Source organism: Camelus ferus, chromosome 5 (assembly GCF_009834535.1).
Source record: "Camelus ferus isolate YT-003-E chromosome 5, BCGSAC_Cfer_1.0, whole genome shotgun sequence".
NCBI lineage: Eukaryota > Metazoa > Chordata > Mammalia > Artiodactyla > Camelidae > Camelus > Camelus ferus.
Window position 1 is genome coordinate 30,587,520 of NC_045700.1, and position 21,735 is coordinate 30,609,254.

The 21,735-nt window shown below is 42.0% G+C and overlaps 1 protein-coding gene, 1 non-coding gene and 1 pseudogene across 4 annotated transcripts in view; 1 reads left to right on the forward strand and 2 right to left on the reverse strand.

The window, feature by feature from the left end:
- The window catches only part of LOC116663621, a 544,445-nt pseudogene extending 538,812 nt beyond the window's left edge, over nucleotides 1–5,633 (forward strand).
- CACNB4 (calcium voltage-gated channel auxiliary subunit beta 4) overlaps nucleotides 1–21,735 on the reverse strand; it is a 222,156-nt gene that overhangs the window by 153,497 nt on the left and 46,924 nt on the right. The window lies entirely within an intron of this gene.
- LOC116663902 lies at nucleotides 15,831–15,909 on the reverse strand. Its single transcript, XR_004320265.1, has one exon. It is a non-coding gene; the product is annotated as a small nucleolar RNA U2-19 (small nucleolar RNA).

Sequence of the window (21,735 nt, forward strand, 5' to 3'; positions counted from 1 at the left end):
CCACATCTCCATTTCTCCCATTCATGTTGCCTGCTGACTCTGAAAACACTTGAGTTTGATACTTCTTGTTTAGATGCTAAAATATAAAGTCCATATCTCTTATTCTGGAACTGAAGGTTTTTCATGGTCTGCCCTTTTGGTCATGCTTTATTCACATTAACCCTGCATGCTGGGCACAATCATGCCAGCTGACCAGCTGTTCCCTTCCAGTCTCTGTATCTTTCCTTTGCCAGTTCCTGCTTTCTGTCTAGAACACCTCTCAATGTCTTTCCACTGAAATTCCATCCCTTCTCCACGACCACCCTTAAATTCCACTGACACCTTGGCTGCTTCCCCCTGACTGTTACAGCCTGCGTAATCTTTCCCCTTTCTTGGCTTTGTCATCAATTAACAGGGCTAGTAAGCTCCACAGGGCAGTGGTTGGAGGCTAAGTGAGTTCATAAGCACTTTGTGCCTGACATGTCACGCGTGGTCCATAAACGAGGCTTTACTATTACCATCTTATCCGTCTCACCTGACAACTCTAACACCTATTGTAATTTTTGAGCATGTGTATTTTTAACCAGTTTTAAATTATAGTAAAATAGTCGGAAGATTTATTATTTTAACCATTTTTAAGTGTATGGTTCAATGGCATTAATTACATTCACACTGTTGTGCAATCATGACCACCATCCATCTCCAGAAATTCACCTTCCAAAACGGAGACTCTATCCCCCCCCATTCAACACTAGCTCCCTATCCCCTCCTCCCCGCAGGCCTTGGCCACCACCCTCTTACTTTGTCTCTGAATTTGACTACTCCAGGTACCTCATGTGAATAGAATCATACAATATTCATCCATTTGTGATTGGCTTATTTCACTTAGCCTAATGTTCTCTAGGTTGTAGCATGTGTCAGAATGTATAAGGCTGAATAGTATTCCATTTTAGGTAAAGAGCACATTTTGTTTATCCATTCATCCATTGATGAACACTTGAGTTGCTTCCAACTTTTGCAAATAATGTGGATGTGAATTGTGAATAATGCTGCAATGAATTTGGGTGTGTAAATATCTGTTCAAGTCCTTGCTTTCAGTTCTTTTGGGTATATGCCCAGAAGTGGAGTTGCTGGATCATATGATAATTCTATGTTTAATTTCTGGAAGACCCACTCTATCATTTTCCACAGAAGATGCATCACTGTCCATTCCCCCCAGCAATGTGCAAACCTTCCAATTTCTCCACATCATCTCCAGTACTTGTTATTTTCTGCTTTAAAATAAAAAAAAAAAAGCCATCTTAACAGTGTGAAGTGTCTGCCTTCTACTGTCTTCATCTCCATTTTGCACTTTACTTTTTACCCCTTTCTGTTCAGTATTTTTTCTTTCTAATAGACTCATAAACTCCTTGATGACAGAAATAATCATGGACAATTTATGTATCTTTCCCTCACCCTCCATCCTAGACCTTCAGCTCCCACTGGCACCTAATACAGAGCTCTTACAAGTTTGGGGTCTCAATCCCAAAGTGTGGGCACATCTGAGAGCTTGTTAAAAACGCAGACTCTCAGGCCCTGCCCTGGAACTAGTGAACCAGAATTTGCCTTTTAACAAGCTCTCCAGGGTGTCTGCAAGCACATTACAGGTTGAGTGACACCAGGATGTGGAAAGGCAACCTACCTGCCTTCTGTCAATAGGTCCCATTACCTCATGTTGTAGGTGCTCTATAGTGTTTGCTGAATGAAGGCTTAATAAGGAAAATTAACAGCCCTGTTAACACCCACCATATCAGGCATTTATCAAAAATGTGAAAAAGCATCTCTTGAAAAGCAGCTCAAAGCAGGTTGAAAAAATAGGGCACAGAAAACTGCCACAGCCAAGAGGCGCCTAAGGAGATGTAACTAAATGGCATGTGGTGTCCTGGATGGGACCCAGGGACAGAGAAATGGCATTCGAAACACTAAAAAATCTGGACAAAGTATGGACTTTTGTTTATAACCATGTATGAACACTGGCTCATTAATTGTGACAAATGTACCCTACTAATGCAAGATGCTAATAACAGAGGAAGGTGGGAACTCTCTGCACTACCTTCACAATTTTTCTGTAAATCTAAAACTCCTCCAATACAAAAAGTTTATTTAAAAAGAGGAGGCAGAGAATAGGCAGAACGTCAAAATGACAATCAGCTGCAGATGTGTGGGAAGTCACATTTTTGTCTTCAATTTCCTGCTGCGGAATAGGCTGGTACCTCTGGGACCTTGCATAATCACAAGGGCACCTCTGCAGCCCTGGGGAAAGATGGCCAGCAGCTGGTTGGCCCTGAACCTGACACCAGTTCAGCCTCCCTCTGCTGGGCCTGGGACAGGCCCCTGCTACCTATGTAGTCACTGGGTTCCACTATCAGAAATTAAAATGTTTAATTTAATTTAATTACCCAAAGTAACATTAATCAAAAGGACAAAAACAAATGGAAGAGAAAGCACTTTAACCCAAGGCTGGATGCTCTGCTATCCTGTACAAAGAGCTCATTTGTCAAAACCATAAGACCAAGTCTCCTAATTCTAGAGAGAATAGAAGGCTAGATGTGCCGATGGCTACAGGGATTTTAGTTAGTCATAAACCTTCATGGACCATTTCACCAAGCTCAAAAATTCTGTAACTTTACCATTACTCCCCACCACCAACATCCTCCCCCACCCCCAAAAATCTGTCATCTCCAAACTCTGCTGTCCTTGCTGTGGTAGACCTTATTACCACAAGGAGGATCCTGTTAAGTGCTTTGCAGAGGGATTATACCCACCAACCTGTGGATTCAAGCCCAGAAATGAGATTTGCTATGAACGATGCATTGGGAGCAGAAATGTGTGTCACTTCTGTATAGAAGTTTTAATGTCAGTAATCGCTTCACCACAATCTCTGCTGGCTCTACCACAGGACCAGGAATGTTCCAGATAAGACCCGTCCTGTCAACCCAGGTCCCCAGACGAAAGTGGTGGGGAGAGGAGCTATAGCAAACCTGCAATGGGCAGGAAGCACAACTGAGGAATGGACTTTTGTTGTCATGAGACACTGAGACTTTGGGGTGTTTGTTACCATAGAAAGCCTAGCCTATCCTCACCACTAAACTTGCCATCACCAAATCAGTTAGTCAGTATCTGCAAAAGATTTGGTCTTCGTGACCACAAGCTCCAAATTTGGAATTTTTTCAGACAGATATGTGCTAAAATGAGTCTTTTCCAAAAATTAGGCACTTACTCAAATGCTTTTCCTTAAAGCTGCCACTAGAAATAGGTTGACTTGCTAACCTGGGAATTCTGCAGCAGTTTCTCTGCCTCTTTAACTAATTACTACAGTATTAGTCAGAAAAGTCAAAAATATATAGTGCATCTGTTATGAGCAACAAAGTGAAACATTAGCTATTCATAGCAAAATGAGCACTTCAGGAGGCTTGAGATTCTCATTCAGAGATACAGGAAAAAATGTAGGAATGTAGTACTACAACAACATTAAAATTATTAATGGCAAGATAAGTAAAAAGACAAAAGTTCCATTTAGAAAATGCTTTGCATAAACTATATATTCCATAATAGAGGCGGAATGAAACTTGCTTTTCCTACTCCAAAGAGGCTTCTAAGAGCTTATTTTGAATTCAGGTTGCCATAGAAACCAGTAGAGTTCTGGATGGGATTCCATCATAATTGCTGCATAAATCAAACACACGGAAGAACCCCAGCTCACTGTCTCAACTTGAAACAAAGCCACGACTCCAGTTTGAAACACTGATGAGTCTTCGAATTGAAGGCTTAAACATCTATATTAAAAAAAATTAAGGCTCTTGACAGTGATACTGCTTCAAACTTAGATCTTTTGCTTTCAAAGAGGTAGAAGTAACTGTAGGCATGACCAGGACCTACAGTGGTGCCATCTGAAGCCAGGTCATGCTCTGTCATTCATGGTACCAGGCATGCATGTCTGTGTAGGTGTGCTCAGGCACAAGGGTGGACGGGGAAGATATTTTTATCATATTGCAGCAATCACAGTGCTTTGGGTAAAACACAAGAGCCACTACACAAAAATATGATTGCGTGGTGGGGGTGGGTTGCTCAATGGTAGAATGCATGCTTAGCATGCACAAGTTCCTGAGTTCAATCCCCAGTACCTCTGTTAAAAGTTTGTTTAAATGATTGCAATAATAGCCAGAATTTATTGCATGCTTACTGTTTTTAATTGTTTCTGTATTAATGTAACAACCTTATGAGGTAGGTACTATTATCATCTCCATTTTATAGACAGGGAGATGAGTTTACACAAGTTGCCCAATATCATACAGTAGTTAAAGGCAGAACCTGGATTTGAACCCAGTAAGTCTGACTCCAGAGTCTGCACTTTTAACCACTAGGCTTTTCTGCCTCCTTGAGCAGAAATTTGCAGCTACTAATATAAGACAAATTTAGCTTAGATTAAGAACACAGGTGTAGCACCCACCCCAACAGTCCTCAAGCTCTAGGGCATACAAGCAGCTGGGGCTGCTTAGTGAAAAATGCATATTCTTAGGCCGTCCACCCAGAAATTCCAATTCAACATGTTGGGAGTGACATCCATGCACTTGCATCTTCCCAGCATCCCGAGGGATTCTGAAGCAGCTATTCTGCACGCCATACTTTGAAATATACTGACCTATCCAAATTCAGCTGATGAACAGTTGCAGACAGATGAAGCAACTTCCCCTATGCAGAGGAAAGCTGAGAAACAGAGAGTAGCCTTTACAAAAAGCTCTGAGGACAGAAAAGCAGAAAATAAAAGCCTTAAAACAATAAAACTCTTATAGTTTATTCTTTAGAACTCTCCTCAGATCTTTGATCAGAGTCTATTCTCCTAATTTTGCACACAACTCTAAGGAATACAGTTATCCAGTTTTCAAGATCACAGAAGAGTAGAAGCAAAAATAAAAGAGGAAAGAAGGCAGAAATATTGACAGCAACAGATGAAGGCTGATAGAAAGTGAGGAAGAAGGGAGGAGAAAGGAGAATTTAAAAATACAGACATTCAGCAAAGCACTGTGGCCTGGGAGCATCAGCGCTGAGACCCTGAGCTCCCCATGCATCTGGAGGAAGGACAAGGTGAAAAATAAGATTCCTCTTTCTCTTCCAGTCCCGGGTGATTATGGATCTCCCAGCTCCGGTGCAGACACGGCCAAGTTGAAGAACCACACCATACACAACCAGTCCCGAAAATGGCACAGAAACGGCATCAAAAAACCCCGATCGCAACGATACAAATCTCTGAAGGGGGTGGACCCCAAGTTCCTGAGGAACACGCACTTTGCCAAGAAGCACAACAAGAAGGGCCTGAAGAAGATGCAGGCCAACAGCACCAAGGCCACGAGTGCACGTGCCGAGGCTGCCAGTGCTCTCGGAAAGCCCAAGGAGGTCAAGCCCAAGATCCCAGAGGGCAGCAGCCACGAGTTCAGTCGACTTGCCTAAATCGCTCGCCCCAAGCTCAGGAAACGTGCTCATGTCCGCGTCGCCAAGGGTCTCAGGCTCTGCCAGCCAAAGGACAAGGACAAGGCTCAACCAAGGCCGCAGCTGCAGCTGCAGCTCTGGCTCCGGCTCCCAAAGGCGCCCAGGCCCCAACAAAGGCTCCAGAGTAGAGGCCTTCATCTATTGATGTGAGGATAGAAGGACTGGTGTGACCCCTGGGCTGCTGTCTGCATGGGGCTAATGTCCTCCTGTGCTGTTTGTACAAATAATCCTGAGGCACGAAAATACATAAATAAATAAGATTCCTGATGTTGGGCCACCAAAAACAAAAAGGAGGAGGAGTGAATGATTTATTATATTTTGTCCACTATTTTCAAATGACAATGATGTCAAATATTTGTGGAGACTTTCCATTTCAAACAGTTGAAACTATTAATACGTGGGTACTTAAAAGCCCGTGTGTGACCATTCTCTCTCAGGCTCAAGAGGTGAAGGCAATTTACTGGTGGAAGTGGGTGAAGTCAAGGGGGAAACGGGGAATTAGTGGTTAGGACCCAGGTTTTGGGGAGGAGAATACACACACCATAATGTGTTTTGTCTTCTGCTGCCAGAAAAATGTATGTTGCACTGACAACAACAAAATGACAGAATTTTATACTGAACAAAGTGCTTGCCCTCGGAGTATTTCTCACTAGAATGCAGGCTTTTCAGAACACTTACCCAGATGGTAATTTTTCAGCCAGACTCCTTTTCCTTCAGTAAAACTGGGTGATGAAGTTATTTCAGGTCATTTCTGGTTACCTCTTTGCCTTGGGAATACCTTTACATACAAGCTTCTTTTCAATCCCACTTTTACTCCTGATGGTCAATTAGAATTGATTCAAAAAGTTAGATGTATATGTGTATAAGACAAAAGAGATGGTAAAATGGAAAGAAATTCTTATTCTCAGATTTTGAGTTTCCTGTATTTAATGGTAATGGTGCAACACAGCCCCTCAGTCTGTGTTTAATGGGTGAATGGATGGATAGGTAAATGAGTAGGTGGGTAACTGGAGGGATAAATGGATGACTAGACAAATTAATTAAAAGTTCTTCTGATAACACAGAAGATGGTATCTCCCTAGCAAAAGAATATCAGGAATAACACTTAAAAGAAGTCAAAATGACAAGCAGACTGCATGTAGTCAGATGACCACCAAATACATATCTGTGTGCACCGGCATATGTACCTGTGCAAAGGACCAAGAATAGTGGTGATAGTGTTCAATAGTGTTAGTTTTCTCCTCTTTTCTCTCACGATTCCGGCATGCCACACAGCTCCCGCAGCTGCGGTTAGACAGGCAGGAGGACCCTGCCACAGAAATACAGGCCAAGGCAGCAGTACATGTGACTGGTCAACAGAGCAAGAGGGATCTCCAGACTGAGAGGCAGTCAGGATGGGAGCTGAGAGGGCAAAGAGGTGTATGAAGCCCTTAAAAACTCAGAAAAAAATTCACTATGCTTCTATTGTTTCCAACTCAAGGTTTTTAATCCTGGAGCCTATTGTGCTGACTCATGTCCAACCCCAGACAAAGTGTCTAGAGCTTAGAGGTCCTGGCCCTGTTTATCATGAGCCTTACATGTCTGAGAAAAGAAGAGCCTCCTCCGACCGAGAGGTTCCCACGTGAGATGCCAGGGCCATGACACTTTACCTGACAGAGAAAGTCAGGAATTTCTATGTCCACTTGGGTTCTGGGGGGATGAAGATGGTAGGTGGCATTCTCCTTACCGTCCTAGGGGATCTCCTATTTGGGGCTCCCAGGTAAGATTTGGTCAGGACACACTAGCTTCCTACTTCTTCAACAAGTTAATAGAAGTAGAAGCTACAAATGGCCCCAGAAACGGTCCTTGTGACTGCAACCTTCCAACATCACACGTATTCTGGTTGCCTCTGGTGGATGTTCCTTTCAGTTCCAACAGCAAGGAGAAAACAGAGTGCCTTCTTTTATATAGAACTGTGAAGAAAAGGTTAAGCTGCAATACTCACACTGTACTACAGAAAACAGAGGCTTGTACAACAGGTCTAACCAAGTAGCAATTATGAAACAGCTATTAAAGAAGTCATTATGCAAATGGGATTCCAATCTCCATCTAGAAATAAGTAAAGGAAAATAAGCATATCAGTTAAACTTTAAAAAAATATTTGGACGTGACACGAAAAAAGAAGCAAGGGAAAAAGGTGAACTCTGGTGAATGAAGCATCCTAGCTACACCCAGGGATGTCTACCATATACTGAGAAAATTTCAACATCATACATTGCCACCTATTGAACAAGAACCTTTTCTTTTCTTTTCTTTTTGAACAAGAATCTTTTCAAAGAGGGGAATGGTCTTGTTTAGAAGGCATTTTGAAGTGAGCACTGAACTATGCGTACTTGGGTGGTGGAATCAACAGACCATTTTGTCTTTGGCCTCTCAAAAACAGTCTGGGGAAAGTAAAATTATTTGGGAGTATTCAGCATATAAATGGATAAGTTCGTCCAAAGAAATGAAGGATGAAAATGTGATCAGGTCAGAACTCTGGAGAGCTCTAACCGTTAACAGTCAAGTAGTTACAGAAGAGCCAGCTAAGGAAAGAGAACATGCAGATGCAATCCAGTCAAGACAGAGGAATGCCTCCCAAGTCAGGGGTGAGGACAGTGTCCAGGAAGACGAAATGCTCCAAAGGGAATAAGAAGCATTCTATGAAGGCTTAGAAATTGGCAGTGAATTCATGATGACTTTTCAGAGAGCATTTCAGTACAGGGTGATGGAGGCAAGAAGCCAAATGCTCCTGTCTGAGAAGTAAGTTGGACATGAGGAAATAAAGGCCACGAATAGAAGACTGCTCTTCCAAGACTGTGAAGAAAGGAGAGAGATTCAGTGGGGGCTTGGGGAAGCTGCAGGAAGGTGTACTTTTGACTCTTGCTTTTATTTCAGAATTGAGTCTGCTTAAGTACAACTGCAGCCAAAGGAGAAGTTCTCAGGGGGAAGGGGGAGACTGAAGTTCCAGAGCAAAACTGACAGTTATAATGAGCCGACGACACAGGCAATGGGGTTAGAGGGTCAAGAACGCACCTGGAGGAAGAAGCCCAGGAAAGGAAGTCACAAGGCATTTCCCCCACTGAAACAATGCTGGAAGGAGGCGAAACTGGGCACCTAAACTGGGCACCTAAAATGTGTTCTATATAAATGCATATATTTAATCTGCCACCTGCATCTGTGGCTTGCCCTCAAAATGCACAAAATAACTCTGAGACATTAAAACAATTTTTTTTCAAAGTATGTTCAGTACCTTCTATTGGAGTATGTGGAAAAAACATGTAATCCATTCTAGAATGATTTTATGTTAAATAAAAGTGTAGCGTGGCACTTAGAGGCTTAAAACTTCAAGTGAGGAAAAAAATATTACCCTTCAGACAACCAAAGTCTCACTTAATGAAAACAGGGGTATTCATTGCAGCAACCCATTCTCTCTTAAGATTTGATTCACCCAGAAATGTCAGCAGACTATCAGTAAAATCGAGGTGAAAAGTCTCTTAACTGGAAAATGTTTTCTTTTTGAAAATATTGTCAAAACCTAGGAGAATATCTGACATCCTTTCTAAATATTAAGACAGGGCCTGTGTTCCCTTCTTGTACGTTTATTTGTGAGCTGGTGATGTTTTATCAAGTGTAAAATATCAAGTGTAAAAAGGAGATGTTTTATCCTCTTACTACCTGAACTCTCCTTGATATTTGAAATGAGGAGTCCAATAAATCTTCATAGGAAGGAAATCCATGTAGGTGAATGTTACATTTTTCCCTCAGTCTTCAATCTCAATATTTTATTCTAAATGTTTTGTACTTCATTATTAATAAACTTCATAAAGTATTTTAAGTATATGTTTTATCAAGTATAACAATATCAATCAATTTGAAGCCTTCACAGAATTTGAGGCAATGCCCATGGATCCAGGCTCTGAGCCTTGAAAGGAAGAAAACTAAAAACCTGAAAGTAACCTGAGGTTTCTCTTTCACTTTTTCTCTTCAGTTCTCACTTCTTACTCTTAAGAAGGGATATGGCTTAGTCTCTTATCTGATGGAACACTGGCTTTTTACAACGTGTCCTCTTTCTAAAAAGATCTTCTGTAGTAGGATGTGTATGTAAAGGCAAGGCTATGGACATTCCAAAAGTGTCAGCCCCTCATCTTCACACATGTCCTCTCGACCCAGAGTCACAGACAAGTTCCCTCATAACCGTAGTGTCTGCAATGAGCCCATCACATGAACTCGAGGGAGACAAAAGGGCTCCTCTCTGCAGCAATCGGCTTATTACTCGCACCTCTCCCCTCCAACCACCTCTGCATCACCTCTATCCAGACAGATGCCACTCAAACCACTACTCTCATTTTAACTCCTACAAATAAGCCCAGTTTGTTTTGTTTTCACCATTTATTACACTGAGTGAAGGGCAGAGATGAATCACACGGTCTATAGCTGTTAAAGAAAAGCAGTGGAGGAAATGTGAAACTAGTAAGTATTCTACAAAGGACACAATCAACGGCTCAGGTCGTACAAAAGCACGGTGCTTCAGAGAGCTCTGCAAGAAGTAATTGATTCAGTCCAAGCACAATATAAAAACATGAAGAGCGATCCAGAATTATATCCATTGCTACAATTTTTCTGAAACCTCCCGGTTTTACTAAGTTGGACAAGAGTGCAATGTTTCTTTCTAAAGAAAGGCCAGCATGTCATAGATCTCCGTTTCTTTAATATGATTGATTTGTGTGTACGGAAGCATGGACTTTGATGATCTTCAATCTCTACATTTGTTTCAGCCCTTCTTGCAGAATCATATAATAAGATGTTTGGTATGATTCTTCCTTAATGAAATAATATGAAACCAAAGAATTATAGAAAGCTTACTATTCTTCTGGAATCCACAGCACCCCGTGACCCACAATATCTTTGCCACGACTCACCTGTTAGATCAGGTACAGGCCTCACAACTGTCATCATTTGGACCCAGGTGATGAGGGCAAAGGAATTTAGGGCTGTTTTGAGGTTGCCTGAATTTTTATTTCCTGATAATGTCTGCACTTGGAAAAGTTGAGGAGGTCCAAGAAAAGCGGAACTGAAATAATTTGGGACAAAAGAAAATGAAAAGAGAAGAAACTCTGGGTAAAGGTCACTATGGGGATGGGGTGGGTACTGACATTCAATATGAACTCCTGGGATTAGCTTTTAAACAGCTTTCCCCCACCAAAGTAACTGGCTGTCTGTTTTGGAAAACAACTTAAGTGTACAACTCAGAGAATTAAAAGCATCTCTGTGATCACAGAGCCAAAAAGACAACTTCTAAAGGCACAGGTAGGTTAGAACTGTGCCCGAGAGACACATACACCTGTTTACCATGGTGACAACTGATATTTAAGATGAGGAAGCACAATGAATGGGTCATGAAAGGAGGACATGAAACCTCAGGAACACCCTAACATGTCTGTGGACCAACTGTTTACCAGTTCAAGTTGAACTGATAAAAACTCAAAGCAGCTAAAAACGAGGATTTGTAGACACCGGTTTTGTAATTATTTAGTTATGATAGCTACTCTTCACCATTTTTGCTTGTCTCTTTTACATTTAAGCAGCTTCCATAAGGTCTTTACATATGGGACACTGTAATTTTCCTATTGGATAGTACTAAAAGTGGCATTAAAAGATTATACGGTATTTTAGCTTTGCACTGTGAAACAAAGAGGTGAGGAATACTTGCCTCAATCAGTGCTCATTAATTTAGCACCAAAACTTTTACTTTCTAGAAGATAAAGTAAAAGATAAGTCCAAACCCATGCTTCAAATATGCCAGTAAATGTTTTTACTTTCTATAGTATTTCATAATGATAGAAATATTCTTAGAATGCATTTTCTTTGCTCATATAATTGTACCTTCCTTGGTGTAAATGTCCCAGATGAATGTCTATTATTCTATAGAACCAGTTCAATCCTAAGAAATAAGGATGTTTATATGAAGAAAAGAATAATTTATTAAGGTTACATTAACTTCATATCACAATACATATCTTCACCAGAAATTACTAACAGGTATATGAAGAAGCCAAAATTTTGCAAACACAACTCCTTAGAGGGAGTCATGCAGACAGTGTGAGTTTATATAAGTATATGTTTAGTGGCTACCATGTTTCAGCCCAGGTTTAGGGGATACAGCAGTGAACAAAGCAAATCTAACGTGACAGTTAAAAGGAGCTTTTGATGCTAATAGTAGAGCATAGACATAATAGTGGCTGCAACAGAGCAATCTTAGTTTCAAAATAAATTTGTGAAATATGAAAAAAATACTTTAGCATCAAAAACCTTTACTTTCACTTGTATAAATTAGGCAATGATGACTTTACTGAAGACAGGAAGTGGCTCAAAAGAATTTTCTTTTTCATATCATAAAAAGTGCAAGCTTTAGAGCTGAGAGCCTGGGGAACCCAGGTGGCAACCAAGAAAGACAAGGACATTTTCTCCAAAGTTTCCCAAATTGTCTCCTTCAGTCTGTCATATTCCAGATAGGAGTGCCAACTAGATTCATTGCTAGCCCTCAGCCTGTATCGTAAGCAAATAAAAAAAGTAGAAATGAGAAAAATATGCACTGGGCCTTAAGTACAAAGGAAGTGGCTGTAAAAGGATGATTGCTTGAGGGCTAGATGAAATAAAAATCCAGGTCTCTAGAACACTTCAAATGCTCTAGAAGGTGCAGAAGATATTTTGTTATTATGACAGAGGAGCTGCTCATGTCATAGGAAAATAAACTTCAGGAAATTGAACTTCAAAGAAGCTGTTGCTTCAGTCGTCACAATGGGATTCTGCAGATTTAAAGGAATGGTGCCCCCGTGTGGTTTTTTAAAATAAGGTTTCAGAAATTGTTCAGCGTTGTCTCACAAGTCACACTTGTTATACCATGAAACCGTGCATTTTTCTGGTGTGCATCTTTTGTTTACATTTGTTTTCAAATGTGACTATAGTTGTGCCCAGGGCATTGTAAAAAAAAATGTAAGTACACGCAATGAGCTGTTTACAGCAGGAAGTGTTGCTCCATCCATCTCCATGGTCAGTGAAGCGGACAGCACAGGGGAACAGGCGCTGACACAGATGCAGTTGGCGCCCCGGGAGGGCGCAGGGCCAGGGCTGCCATGGTTCTCTGCTCTAGCGCCCAGGGAGACTCCTGGGAACTCTCAGAAGCCAACTTCCACATCTACCCTCCTCCCTGCAATGGATCCAAGAGCTCTGCCTTTTCTCCTGCTGTTGTGAGCAAACTGCCCAACCTCCCTGTGAGACCATCCGCTCAGTGATGCACTGGGTGTGACTCAAGGACTGGGTTCAGCAATTCTCTCTTATTTCGTACTTTTCCCCATTCCACTTTTTCCTTTCCTGTTTCCCCACCAGCATCAACATATAAATATGCTATCATTAAAAAAAACCCCTTTCTTGGCCCCACTTCTTCCTCCAGTTAGCTCCCCATTTCTCCACTCCCTCCTTGAAAGGGTTGCCGGCATTAACTGACTCCAATTTCGATCTTCCCATTCACTCTTGAACCTATTCCAATAGAACTTCTTCTGCCCACTGCTCCGCCAGAACTGGTCATACTGAGGTCATCAGTGTCTCCATAGTTAAATCCATCGGTGAATCTCAGATACCTCTAACTTGACCGTTGACAGCATTAGACTGAATCATCATTTCTTTTTCCTTGGACCCCTTTCTTTCATTGGCTTTCAGGCATCTTCTTCTACTTTTCTGGCCACTCCTTAGTCTCTTCTGTTGATCCTCATCTCCCCAACCTCTAAACCAGTGGCCCTCAACCCTAGCTTCACCCTGGAAGTTTTTTTTTTAAAGGGACAGGTGCCAGAGCATATTTCAGTGACTGATTTAACTCAGTCAGGGAGGATCCCTGGCAAGGGTGGGCTATTAGATGGCCCCAAGTGAGTCTGATGTTTATCCAGGATTGAGAATCCCTGCTCTAAATGCTGGAACGCCCCATGGCTCAGTTCCCAGCCCTCTTCTCTTTCTGTCTAACTCTCTCAGAGATGTCATCATCCAGTCTTGTGGCTTTAAAAACCTCTTACAAGATGATGTCTTAGTTTGTGTTTATCTGACAGCAGAGCCTGAATCAAGGACTTGGGTGCAAGGAGTTATTTTGAAAGTGATTTCATTAAATAGAGGGAAGGGACTGGAGAGAATAAGAGAGAGGATGAAGAAAAACAGTGAAATGTGTGTTTTCAGGGTCACCGTTATGGGCAACAGGGGCTTGATTCTGCTGGCTCTCCTGAGAAGGGTACAGAACCTTCCTCCCCAGGATACCAAAGCATTTACCTGCTTGCTTCACTTCCCATTGGTGGAGGACTTCCCTAGAGGCATTAACTCCCTTGCACTTCTGAGCTGCAGTGAGCTTCAGAGATGGCCAGGCACAGAAAGGGAAAGACACAGTTTGTACTTGAGGTGAGTCTGAGCTCACAGCCCCCTGCCTAGTGCAGCTGTGGTAGATATCAAAAGTGGACCAACTGATACCACCCAAGGCAGGTGTTACAGCTGATGCCTCCAAACTGTATATATCTGGCCCTAACCTTCCTGCTAAACTCCAGACTCACATACTGACTTGGATTTTTAATAGATATCTCAAAGTAACATGTCCAAAACAAAGTCCCTGATCTGCTCCCTTCCCACACCATTCTTCCAGCAGCTCAGGCCCAAGACCTTCAGTCATCCTTGGCAACGTTTTTACACTCCTTACATTCAATCCGTCAGCAAATTCTATTGACTCTACCTTCAAAACATAGTGGAAAGGAGAATCACTACCTTGGTACAAGCCATCATCATCTCTTGCCCAAGTTTTTTGCTATAACCTCCTGACTGTGTCTCTGCTTCCAGCCTCTCTTTTCCTTTAAACCTACTCTCAGCTCAGCAGCCAAAATGTAAGAAAGACTATATAACTCCCCTGCTCCAAACCACCCAATGGCTTCCCTTCTCACTTGGAGTAAAAGTCAAGGCATGACATGACTTGGCCCCCTATGACCTCTTAGATCACATCTGCTGCTGATCCTTTTTGCTCCTCAAACATTCCAGGCATGATTCTGCCTCAGGAACTTTGCACTTGCTGTAGGAACACTCTTTTCCCACTTAGCCACTAGCCTCCCTCTCTCATCCCCTTCAGGTCTCTACTTAAATGTCATCTTCTTACTGAGGTCTTTTCCTGTCAACCCTATTTAAAATTGCAACTCTTTTCTGATCTTACTTCATTTTTTTCTTCTTGACACATATCATATTCTAACATAGTATGTGTTTTTCTTATTTATCTTGTTTGTTTTCAGTCTCTCCTATTAGAACTTAAACTCCATGAGGACAGGAATTTTGCTCCATTTTGCTCACTCACTGCTGGTCTCCAGTAGGTACTCAATAAACAGAAGTTCAATGCATGAATGAGAAGACTGATCATTATAATTATTAATGTTTATTGTGCATTTTCCATATGCCAGGCACTCTAATGCACTTTCATGCATTACCTCATTTAAGCCTCACACCCTAAGAGCTACGTTCTGTTATTACCTCCATGTATGCAGACTGTTGATTAAATTGCCAACGTTATACAATTACTAAACAGCTCAGATATAAACCCACATATATCTCTTCCCAAAATGTAGACTCTTAACCACTAGAAAATACTGAGGCTAACTGCTAATCTCCAAGATTAACCACTTCTCCAGATCTTTAGGGGGACAAATGCCACTCTGGCTATGATGCCAGGGTAGATGAACTCACAGCAGGAAAGGAGAGTCTAATCAGTGACTTGGGAGCCACAGAAGGAATAGAGTAGACTATCACAAGGGGGAGGGCAGAGATGAGGCCAGTCCTCAGGAAGGCGACTCCATCCATGCCCCAGCATTCTTTCGGCAAATATCCACTAAGAGCCTCCCGCTGCTCGGCACAGTTCCTGACCTGGAAATTGGGTGGTGAACAAATTAGACCTTATCATGTAGTCGGGGGAACTGCAATGTGATGAATACATTTTAATACAAAATCTGGTACCACCACGTGGTGGTCAGAGAGAAGGGCTGCAATAAAGGGCTGTCTCCATCTCTCTTTAATTTTTATTAATTCTGAGCTCAGATCAAGCATAGAAACCTTTATAGTATAAAGGTCAGTTCCATCATTGCTCAACACTGATTAGCCTTTCATACACACACACCCCAGCCCACTCTCATTCACCCACCAACAGGTCCTGTTATCCACTGTCACCTTTACACACACACGCACACAGGCACACACCTTTGCCCCAGACATAACCCCTTATTATTTTAAGTCAGTCTGCTTCTCAGACTACAGAGATCATGCATCAGGGAAACTAGAAGGTCATCTGATGTTCAGACCTGGCTATTTTCATCAATAATCCACTTCAGGAGGAGCAGATCTCAGAGAATGCCTCCTTTTTTGATGCTGGACCCCAGACAGGTCTCAAGCCCTACCCCTCCCTCCCCCACTCCTGACTCACGTCAGGTAAGGCTGGGAGGAAAGCTGTGTGCTACCTCCTTCGGCTCTGGTAGGTCCTTCTTCAACTCTGGTAGGAAGCTCAAATGATGCACAGCCTAGCCCAGCCCAAACCCCTCCCCACCATAGAACCAGCTGCCTCTCCTGCTCTTGAAGGCGCTTCAGCCCTGCTTGGGATCCTGCCCTAATCTTGCAGACAGCCTCAATTCATGGGTAATAAATCTCCTCACACTTTCTTCCTGCACATGTGGCTACATCCATCTCAACATCAGAACTAAATTTTAGATCCTCCCTGCCCAACAGGCGCAACCACAAGACCTGGGTCATCTGAGCCAGGACCTCAATGAGGTGACAGAATGAGGGAAGCACAGAGGAAGGTGTCACCTGTAACCCCCTCCAAATGGAAAAAAATCATTCAGGACCCGGAATTCCAGGGATTCCAAAGGTGGATGTTAAACCAGAGGGTTACTGATTTGTTGGCTATTATTGTAACCTCCAGACCAGCAAAGGGTACAATGGAGAAAAGCTGTGTTACAAAGGTAAAGCTACCCAAGACACAAATGCAACACGAACAAGCATTTCACTGTGGCCCAGACTCCCAGGGGCCCTGCACGAGTCAGTGCACATTCTCCTGACACCCAGTGACACCTCCTGCTTTACAACACAGATCAGCCCAGATCTCATCACTGCTCTCAGTCACCTAACTAGTTCTAGTGCAGCCCTCAGACAAACCACTCTTGAACCACACCTTTGAATAGTTAACTATGCAATTTCCAGATAATGATGCGATCTTTTCATCATCATTATGCAATATGTATAACCATATCATTTTTATCTGTCTTTCTGAGAAAGAAGCAGAAGAGAGTATTATTTGAATGTGTTCTCCTTGGCATCTGATCAAGCCTGAGACCAAACGAGCAATCTGTTGGTCAAAAATATTTCATGTGTAACCACGTGGTGAACAGCTTGCAGTGAGCATTGGGGGAGTCACAGGAAAAGCAGCAGTAGACATGTATTTGGTGCTTAAAATCTAATAAGCAACAGGAAACTCATACAAATGGATATCAGTAAGAAGAGGACAAATATATCAACAAACATCAAGTGCTAGGGATGGAAAACAAAGGAGAGGTTTGTTCCAGAAGACTTCGTAGAGGATGGCACAACGCAGCTTTGAGAAGAAGAACCCATGTCGTTTGGGACAGGGCATCCCATCCAGGAAAAACAGACCAGGGCTGAGAAGATGGACTGTACTGGTCACATGGACACCAAAGCAAGTATCGTGATGATGAGTAAAGAGGAAATCACAGAAAAGGGCTCACTAAGTAGAGAACCTTGAAGCCCAAGTTCAAGATGCCTCATTTTCATCAGTGTCCTCTTTTTTTCTTTTTTTTTAGACACAGTACACAATCTTACGGTTACTGGGGGAAAGGGGGTGGGAAGGGATAAATTTGGGAGTTTGAGATTCGCAAATGTTAGACATTATATATAAAAATAGATTTAAAAAATTTCTTCTGTATAGCACAGGGAACTATATTCAATATTTTGTAATAATGAAAAAGAATATGAAAACGAATATATGTATGTATATGCATGACTGAGACACTGTGCTGTACACCAGAAATTGACACATTGTAACTGACTGTACGTCAATTGAAAAAAAAAAACAAACCTCATTTTCTTTCAGCGGCGACTCTGAGAACTCTCACCTCCTGAGACTGAAGCTGCCTGCCATCAAATGAGGTCAAGAGGAAGGTTTACTCATGGTGCAGCCTCAGGTCTGGGAGGAAAACAAGGGAGCAACAAGGGCAGATAGAGTGACGCAGTCCCAGGGAAAGGGCGTAGAGGGGGATGAACAAAAGTTACCACCATGAACTAACGGGATATTTAAAGATGAAGAAGTAACAATTTATTGAGAAACTCCCCAGCAGACAGAGAGGACCATAATGAAGGGAGACTGTCTGGAACTGTCTTGGTTTTAGCACCTAATATGCTACCCTCGTCCTGGGACACCCCTCAGCCCCCAGGGTGACTGCTGGTCAGCCCACAAAGGACACTTCACTTTACTGGATCTGAGTGAGGATAAGGTATTACGATAATGAAGGGAGGACAGAGTAAGAGTTTGAGAGTGAATCATGACTTAACTTGCAGTCAGTCACGTGTTACACAGGATGTGCAGCTTGAGTCCGGAGGAGGACATCCCAGAAACTGGAAACACAGGACGCTGAGGCTTCGAGACAGCATGCAGGAGACTGATTTCTTTTCCTCTGGAGCTCCTGCTGTTGACAGGTGCTGTCATCTGTACTGCAGACCCCACAGCGGCCTCCCAACCTGGGTTTGCCCATGGCCGTGGGACTGGCCAGGGGATGTTTCAGACGCCCAGGTCTGCTCATCTTTATCTTGCTTTCTTACCTCCCTGTCTGCCCCTCCCGGTGGCTCTTCATCCTCAGGTTTGAGTACTGAGAGCGTCCAGGATGTGGGAAGAGAGTCAGTGGAGACTCTGGGTAACCTTGAAGGGAGGCCTGGGGTTGATGACAGAGAACTAGGTCACAGGCAAAAAAAAAAAAAAAAAGGAAAATGCTTTCATAACCATCCACCTTTGAAAATGGGTATTTCCCTTGATTACTAAAAGTCTGCCCTTCTCTGTCAGCATCCAGCTCCTTAAAATGTAAACATCATGAAGATGATCTTGCAAAACCCAGGGGATTAAAGCTTTGCTTTAACTAAGGTTCAAAATTAGGGGAAAGTAAACTTTCATATTCAGGCAAGAACAGAGTGCACCCTAGCCTAGATGACTCAAGTGTCTGACATTCAAGGTGGGGAGAAGTGTGGCACAGAAGGGAGAAGAAAAAAAGGAACGAAGGCACACAACCAAGTCTGATTTCTGACCTTCTGTTAAAACTGCCCAGCAGATGGTTTCAAAATATAGATCCAAAGACTGATAAAGCCAGAAGGAATCCTCTTCTCACTGGTCCAGTACCTTTGTTCCACAGATAAAAATGGGCTGAGGGAGGGAGAGGACATCCCAGGCCCCACAGCCAGCAAGGGGCAGAAGTCAGATCTCACATCTTCAGTTTAACCTTCTTCCCCTTAAAGCACATTGGACCAAATATATTTTGCAGCCCACAAAAGTCAACAACTGACTTGATAACTTGCAACTAATTTAACCCATCAACTATTGAAGGTGGCACATCTAACTAGTGGGTATGATTTTTAAGGATGCTGCTATGAATTACAAATTCCTTAAGCACAGCAAATAAACACTATGGTTTAACCATATATTACTGAGATGCTTTAATAAAACTTAGTTATTACTAGGGAATTCAAAAATCTAAATGCTTTTTCACTTAATGCATTTCCTCTTGCCAAAGATCTCAGCTTACTTTTTATCTTGCTTTATATCTTTCTACCTTAAAAAAGTTTTTGGTATTTCTGCTGAGAGGTTAATAAGCAGGTAAAATAACAGTACTGGACTCATTGGCTTACCTGTATTAACTTGTTTAATCCCCATAACACTGTGAGCAGGGCCACTATTACCCCCCTTTACAGATGAAAAAACTGAAGCAACAAAATGTGGACAAGGCACACAGCTAGTTGGCAGCACCAAAATATGAACACCAGCAGTGTAATTCCAGAGTGTTACACTGGACAACTTCTCTAAGTCCCATTACAACAAGCTCTAAGGGCCTGGTCTACCCTTTTGGTCATACTGGAATCTTCCCAAATAAACCACTCTTTGGACAAAATAAGTTTAGACATCTTCTAGGTATCTGTCAATTTTTCTTCCCTGGAATCAGTCCTATAGTCTCATTTCTTACGTGAAGTGAGAGCACTGACTACTGTGAGTAAATACCAGTGTTGCTAAAACGAGTTGCATGACCTTTGTTAATATAATCTCCCTAGAAAAATAAATAAATATAATGTAGTTTTTTAATAGTCCCTTTGCATACACAGACTTAATTTATATCCACATATATATTAATTTAATCTCTAAATGGCCTCAAGTCTTTCCCACATATTATCTAACACAGCTCTGGATTGCTTGAAGGAAGGGCTGTGTCTCCAGTTTATTTTATGTTTGACCTTCTTCATCCCTCCTTCTTCTCACTTACCCCTCTCTCCCCGCTCACCATAGCACAGTCTACAGTTCAATAAATGCTACAGACCAAAACTGTAGCCACATAAATCCCTATAACTCCTGCTAAATATCAAGAGGAGTTTTGAGCCAAAAAGCATTTTAAAATAAGGATTGATTCAATGCATTTAGTAAATAGTCCAATTGCCACTGCCATTAAGTAAATGATACCAAGAGACATTCAAAAGACTAAAAAACCAATGATCCTCCAAAAATATGTAATCTGGCTAATTTTAAAGGAAGAAAGGGCATGGAATTCTACACTGCATGATACATTTATTAGGTTGTAAAATGTACTTTGAAACTGACTGATTTCAGTTTTAAAAGAGATATATTCAGTAAGTTTATTAACATTAGGAAATATTACATTCCCTCAGAAAGAATTATGCTCCTAGTGTTATAAGCAACCTTGTATTTCTTAACAGATGGATTTATGTTAAGACTCAAAGAGAAATGTCCAGCTAAAAGCATACCTTTAGCTTTATTTTATTTTTTTCCAGGTTCGCAGGCAAAGTCTGCCTAAATAAAAAAGGTTGATTAATATCTTGAAAAACTTAGGTAATTTGGGAAACATTTTTTACTAAACCGAAAACTAGCAAACTTAAAACTCATCAGGCTGATAAAACTAGAGTTTATTTAAAGAGGTTTCAAATTATTCTCATGTTTTACATATGATTGAATCTATTAAAATTCATTCAACAATCAATCAATAACTGATTTTGAACTTTTGATAATATAAAACCTGACACATGCAATGAATGTTTGTTGATCTGAACTTTATTATGGAATAGTATTTTCTGGTTGTCTGACAGCAAGTTTTAAAAATGAAGGATAGACACATAGATAGAGAAACAGAGAGAAGTAAATAAATAAGGTGCCTCTATGGAGCAGGCATTGTTCTATAAGATGGAGTCCCTACCCCCAGGGAACATGCATTCTAATAGAGACAAAGTTAGCAAGACATGGGTCAAAACCACACAATAATAATTATATTTGTATGACTGTATAATCACAATTAAAACTGCAATAACAATAATAATTAAAAGAGCAAATGCTTACATAGTACTTACTGTGTGCCAGGCACCTTGCGAAGTAAGCATTTCTCATGTATTAACTCATTAATCCTATGTCAACTCTATGAAGCGTGTTCTAGTATAATGTGCACTTCACAGATGCGGCAACTGAGGCACAAAGAGGTTAATTAACTACCTCAGGTTCAAACAGCTAGTAAGTTACACGCCTCTGGGAAAATAAAGAGCAGTCTCAAACCGAGTGATCTGAGGAGAGTTTAATAAATGTTCTTTTTTTACAGTGTTCAGGGAAACCAACAAGGGGTAGGGCAGAGCGCCAGGCACGAACAGAGAGGGCCGTGTCCACTGCAGCGCGAAGAAGCGGGTGCAGAAACCGGAGAGGGTGGTTCAGCGGGCCCAGAGGTGTGGCCGCCCCTCAAGGGGTGCAGGTGCCTGGACGGGCAGAAGCCCGGGATCTGCACCGACCTCCGCGCTCCCCCCCGCCCCTCCCCGCGCGCCTCTCCCCACTGGCTGAGCCCAACCGGAAGCAGTAAGGAAAGCGAGAAGTAAGATGACCAAAGCTGTGGT